This window comes from Micromys minutus (genome assembly GCF_963924665.1).
Source record: "Micromys minutus genome assembly, chromosome: 10".
In the NCBI taxonomy this organism is placed as follows: Eukaryota; Metazoa; Chordata; class Mammalia; order Rodentia; family Muridae; genus Micromys; species Micromys minutus.
In genome coordinates, this window is record NC_137979.1 from 36,284,033 (window position 1) to 36,290,032 (window position 6,000).

The window sequence follows — 6,000 nt, forward strand, 5'->3', positions numbered from 1 at the left end:
AGGAATCAGGAAGGAATGGATGGCGCCTGTTCTCCATGTGCTGATCTGAGAGAGCAGTTCTGATTTCAAGTATGAACACGCCAAACCTGAAACTTCAGGGTGTTCTATAATAAAGGGGGGAAATTACAGTACAATGGAAACTTCCTTAAGGGTAAAGGCTGCATGCTCTACCACCCCATCTGGGAAAACTTCCAACTCTGCCCATGTGGGGAGGGGGAAGGGCTCTTCACACTGCTGGCATGCTCTCTTCCCACACCCATCAGTAAAGTCCCGGGCCATTACATCACAGAAGAGGGCCTGGTGCCACCTTCCTGTGTGGACAGACTAACTGCTTTGTCCCTTTATGCACAATAAGTGCTTTCTCTCTGCTCAGGCCAACGCGCTGCTTTCAGTCATGAATGTAGCTGATACTGTGTCTTGCAGACTGTTTTCAAGTACCTTGGACCTTTCTGGTCTTGAATTTGTTTTAATAAAATAGCTGCTTCCATTTATTTATCCAGAGCCTCTCACATACAGAGCAATGTCTGACCCATTCTTTATGTTTTGTCTTGTGTTTTTTGTTGTTGTTTTGGTTTGGTTTATCCTAACAGGGTTTCTCTGTGTAGCCCTAGTTGTGCTGAAATTTACTTTGTTGACCAGGCTGGCCTTGAACTCAGAGATCTGCCTGTCTGTTTCCCAAGTGCTGGGATTAAAGGTGTGGCCCACCCTCCTCTGCTGTTTGTTGTTTTAAGACAACCTCCGAGATAGATACTTTCCTCCTTAAAAAAAAAAAAAAAAAAAAAAAAAGTAGGACTGCAGAGATGGCTCAGTGGTTAAGAACACTGACTGCTCTTCCGGAGGACCTGATTTCAAATCCCAGCAACCACATGGTGGCTCATGACCATCTGTAATGGGATCTGATGCCCTTTTCTGGTGTATCTGAAGACAGCTACAGTGTGCCCATATAAATAAATAATCTTTTTTAAAAAGTAAAAAGAAAAGAAAAGAAAAAAATTTTAAAAAGGTAGAAAGAGGGAAGGGAGAGATGTCTCAGTGGTTAAGAGCACTTGCAGCTCTTCCAGAGGAACCAGCCTCAGTTAAATTCCCAGCACCCACACCCACATGGCAATTCACAAACACCTGTAACTCCAGCTCTTGGGGAAATCTGATGCCCTCTTCTGACCTCCACAGGCATACAAATATGTGGCATTACCTGCACACACACAAATAAAATAACAAAACCAAACTGGGTGGCTGTGGTGCACGCCTTTAATCCCAATACCCACGAGACAGAGGCAGGCATATCTCTAAATATAATAATAATCTCTAATAATAATATCTCTAAATATAATATAATCCAGCACTAGGAAGGTGCTGTGATTAGAGGATTGCCATCTGAGTAACATGGTGAGTTCCGGGTTAGCCTGGGCTACAGGGTGAGACCCTTTCTCAATCCAGCAGATCAATAGAATACAGAATGCTAGGGATGCAGTTCAGGGATAGAGCACACACAGCATGTACAGGAGCTACTACGAAAGTGGTTCAGTCTTAACATGGAAAAAATCAAATACAGTGACAGTGATACATTTTCTATATTCTAGGAACTGATATAGACAGCTTTCATTATTCATTTATTTGTTTGTTTATTTGTTTAGGTGACGGGGACATGGTGTTACATTGTAGCCCAGGATAACCTGAAACTCACTGGTGCCCAGAATAGACAAGAACTCATGGCAGTCCTTCTGCCTCGACCTCAGGAACAGATGTGAACCGCCACATCTCGCTTAGTGTTCATTTCTTTAAATATTAAATTAATTGCCAGGTGGGGTGGCACACATCCTTTGATCCCAGAGCTCAAGAGGCAGAGGCAGGCAGATCTCTGTAAATTCCAGGACAGCCTGGTCTACATAGTGAGTTCCGGGCCGGCCAGGGCTGTTGTTACACAGAGAGACTAAAAAGGAAAAAAGAAAGAAAAGAAAGAATTAAATCAAAACAAACAAGTAACTACGTGCCATAGAGTCTAAATTCTGCTATACCGCGTCCTGGTAAACACAGACTCTGCTCCTCAGATTTCACAAGGTCTCACAGGTTAGCCAGGCTGGTCCTTCCACCTAGCCCCTTCGTGGCCGTGCAGGGACTTCCTGCAGACTCACTGGCAGCACACCAGACCAGGAGTTTCCCATTGGTCACTTTTCAAATGTCTTAAACAGCAGCATGTTTGTTTGTTTACTTAGTCTGTGTGTTAATGCTGGGCCCCAAACACAGGGCCTCTAACCTGTAAGACCTCTAACCTGTCTTGCCATTGTACCCTGCCCCCAGCCCAATACAATTCAAGCTCCCTGGAAGTTTTATCCCTGCATAGCTCACAGGTGAAGCCTCACAGTGCAAGAGTAACTTAATTCTGACCACTCCAACCAGGATTGCTGTTTTAGCATGGCTGAGGCTGAGGCTGTTTGCTCGCTGGGCCTCATGTAGCCCGTGCTGGACTCAAACTCACTAAATAGCTGAGAACTTCGAATTCCAGGTCCTCTTTCCTCTGTTTCCCAAGTCCCAAGACTCCCTGGCTTTGAGATGTTTCTTGTGATAATAGCCGGTCAGCAGATGGGCAGCTGGAAACTCAAGACCACACGCAACCAATTACTGCTCTGGGCTTCATTTTCAGAGAAGAACAATTGCGTAATCCTATTGTATCCAAAGCTGTCAGATGTGATGTTCTCTGTTAGTCCATTGTGCGGTTTGCTGTTTGAAATGTGCTCCCATCAGTTACCGAGGCACACCAGGGGAAATGGTAGTTCTACACTGGACGTTTCCTCAGACAGTTCACTATCTCTTTTCAGTGCGTGGCATTTCCCAGTTTACTGTGTCCTGTAATAACATTTTAAATTACTCCCCCCACATGTATTTATTTTAGGGGGCACCTATGTAAAGGTCAAGGACAGCTTTAGGGAGTCAGTTCTTTCCACCATGTGATCCTGGAGCTCGAACTCAGACCATCAGGTTTTGTGGCATCTCGACAACCTGGATGGCAGTGATCCCATTTCGCTAAGTTAAACCTCTCAAAATAGGCAAAGATTTACTTTTAACATTTAAAAAATGATGTGTGTACACTGCATGCATGCCGTGTGTGTGTGTGTGTGTGTGTGTGTATGTGTGTGTGTGTGTGTGTGTGTGTAAACATGGACCTATAAGTGCTCATGTCTATAGAAACCATAAGTTCCCCTGAAACTGCAGTCACGTGTGGTTGTAAACAGCCTATTGTTGGTTCTGGAGACCAGTCTCTGTCTGCTGAGCCTGTTTGTTTGTTTTGGGACAGAGTCTCACTTGTGTACACTGAGCTGTCCTTAAACACAGAGATTATACCTGTCTCTCCCTCGAAATTGGGATTAAAGCTTCTGTGACCACATCTGGCCTACCCTGGTTTTTTTGTTTTGTTTTTTGTTTGTTTGTTTGGTTGGTTGGTTTTGGCTTTTTGAGATAGGGTTTCTCTGGGTAAGCCCTGGCTGTCCTGGAACTCGGTCTGTAGACCAAGCTGGGGAACTCAGAGATTCAACTGCCTCTGTCTCCTGAATGCTGGGACTAAAGGTGTGAGACACAACCACCTGGCTTCCTTTTTTTTTTTTTTTTTTTTTTTTTGGTTTTTTTTTTTTTTTGTTGTTTTTTTTGTTTTAAGGCAGGGTTTTCTGTAATAGCCCAGGCTGGACTCAAACTCACTTTGTATCTGAGCATGACCTTGCACTTTTTTTTCTCTTGGTGTGTGTGAATGTGTGTGTTCTCTTGAGCATGTGTGCACATGTCTCTGGAGGCCAGTGTTCCCTTGGGTGTCTTCTATCACTACCCACCTTATTTATTTTTTAATTAATTAATTTACTAATTTATTTATTATGTATACAGTGTTGTTCATGTATATATGCCTGCATTCCAGAAGAGGGCACCAGATCCCGTTACAGATGGTTGTGAGCCACCATGTGGTTGCTGGGACTTGAACTCAGGACCTCTGGAAGAGCAGCCAGTGCTCTTAACCACTGAGCCATCTCCAGCCCTACCTTATGTATTTAGGCAGGATCTTTCACTTGACCGGAATGCTCACTGATTCACTAGTCTAGCTTCCCAGCTTGTTTTGGGGATCCTGTTTCTGTCTTCCAAGCACTGGGGGTGTAGACTGGAGTCCTGCCTGTCTCTTATGTGGGCGCTGGGGGTCCAAACTCTAGTCTTCTCTCTTACGTAGCAAATACGTTACCCACTACATCATCTCCCTAGTTCCGACCTTCACGTTTTCGTTGTTTTTTGTTTTGTTCATTGTCTTGTTTTGAAATAGCCCCGTTCGTATAGTCCTGGCTGTCCTGGAACTCATTAGGCAGTACTGACTGGCCTCAAACTCACAGAGCTCTGCCTACTGAGTGAAAAATTAAAGGTGTGCCCCACCATGGCTGGCTAACTTTAAATCATCATCCTCCTGCCTCCACCTCCCAGCTGCTGGAATTTCAGACATGTCCCTCACCCCAAGCTATGATTGTTTTCGTCTTTTCTTTTGTTTGTTTACTTTTCTTTTTGGAACAGCGATAATTCATTAACCTGCGTGTTGATTGATGATTCAGCCAGCTAGACACTGAGGCCCAGCTTCCAACAAAGGCTATTATTCTATACGACAGCCTAGGTAAATTGATAGGCTGAGCTGGGTTTACAGAGGCTGAGTAGTTAGTTTCTGGGATGTTGGCATGCCGCCCTAGTGTAGAATGGTTCATAAATCTGAGGCCAATGACCCAGACTTTAGGCTGCATCATCTAAGCAACCCCCCTTTTAAATAACACCCAAACGGATCCATTTCTATCTGCCAAAGACAATATAATCTGATGCCTAGAAACTTGACTAGCTAGACTTTTAGTCTCAAATGATGGCAATATGCAAATTCCAGCAATTTCTTGAGGGTAAATAACAACCTATTTTGGCCAGGGATGACACCATATGACTTTAATTCCAACACTCTGAAGGCACATTCAGGTTAATCCCTATGAGTTCAAGGTCAGCCTATTTATATGGACTTGGGCTGACTTTTTAATTTTTAAAGGCACCATTCTCTAGTCTCTGCTCTGAACCATCCCTCATCAGCCTCCAAGTACTCCACGTAGCAACTCACAGGAAGATTTGCTAGAAGCCACACAAGCAGATTGTATTCCTGATGCAGGGACATCTCAAACACACTTTCCTATTACCCTCATAAATAACCCTGTAAGTAATCAGGGTGGGATCATTACCCATAGCGAGGACATTTCTAGTGAGTAAGTGAACATCTTCAGCCTAATGAGGAAGGATGCTTCTGGCTTTTGTTGTTTTGTTTCAGGAAACTAGGTCTCACTATGTAGCCCAGGCTAACCTGAAACTCAATGATATAGACCAGGCTGACCTCAGATTCCCAGAAACGCACCTGCCTCTGTTGGGATTAAGGGCACGTGCTACCTCCCCACCCCCACCCTCCAGTTTCCAAGCTTAACATTTGTTATGGTGAAGGCACCAATCAGTACATTTTAAATCCAACAATTCCTATTTCCTGAGATTTTACCTAATGCTAGTTACACACAGAGAGACCATTGTTTTTGTTTTGCGGTGTTTTGTTTTTGAAACAAGTCTTCTCTGTGTAGCCTGATTGTCCTGGAACTGCTCTGTAGCTCTGGTTAGCCTGGAACTCAAGGATCTCCACCTGCCTCTGCCTCCTGAATGCTAGAATTAAAGGCGTGTGCTGGACCAGGTTTAACTTGAAAGAGAGAGAGAGAGAGAGAGAGATGGAGGGAGGGGGGTGGGGAGAGAGAGAGAGAGAGAGAGAGAGAGAACAGGAGTGTTCAGATCACCAAAAGATACCAATTTGGTAGTTCCCGAAACCCAATGTAGAATTGATTCAAATCATAATGCGGTCTCTGGAGACCTCTTGTGGTAAATTTTGGTATAGCTAGCCAGTGTCCCCTTTTAAGAATCCAACTAGGAGTACTCTTCTTGCCCAGAAGTCCCCAACTTAACCAACCTCAGGCA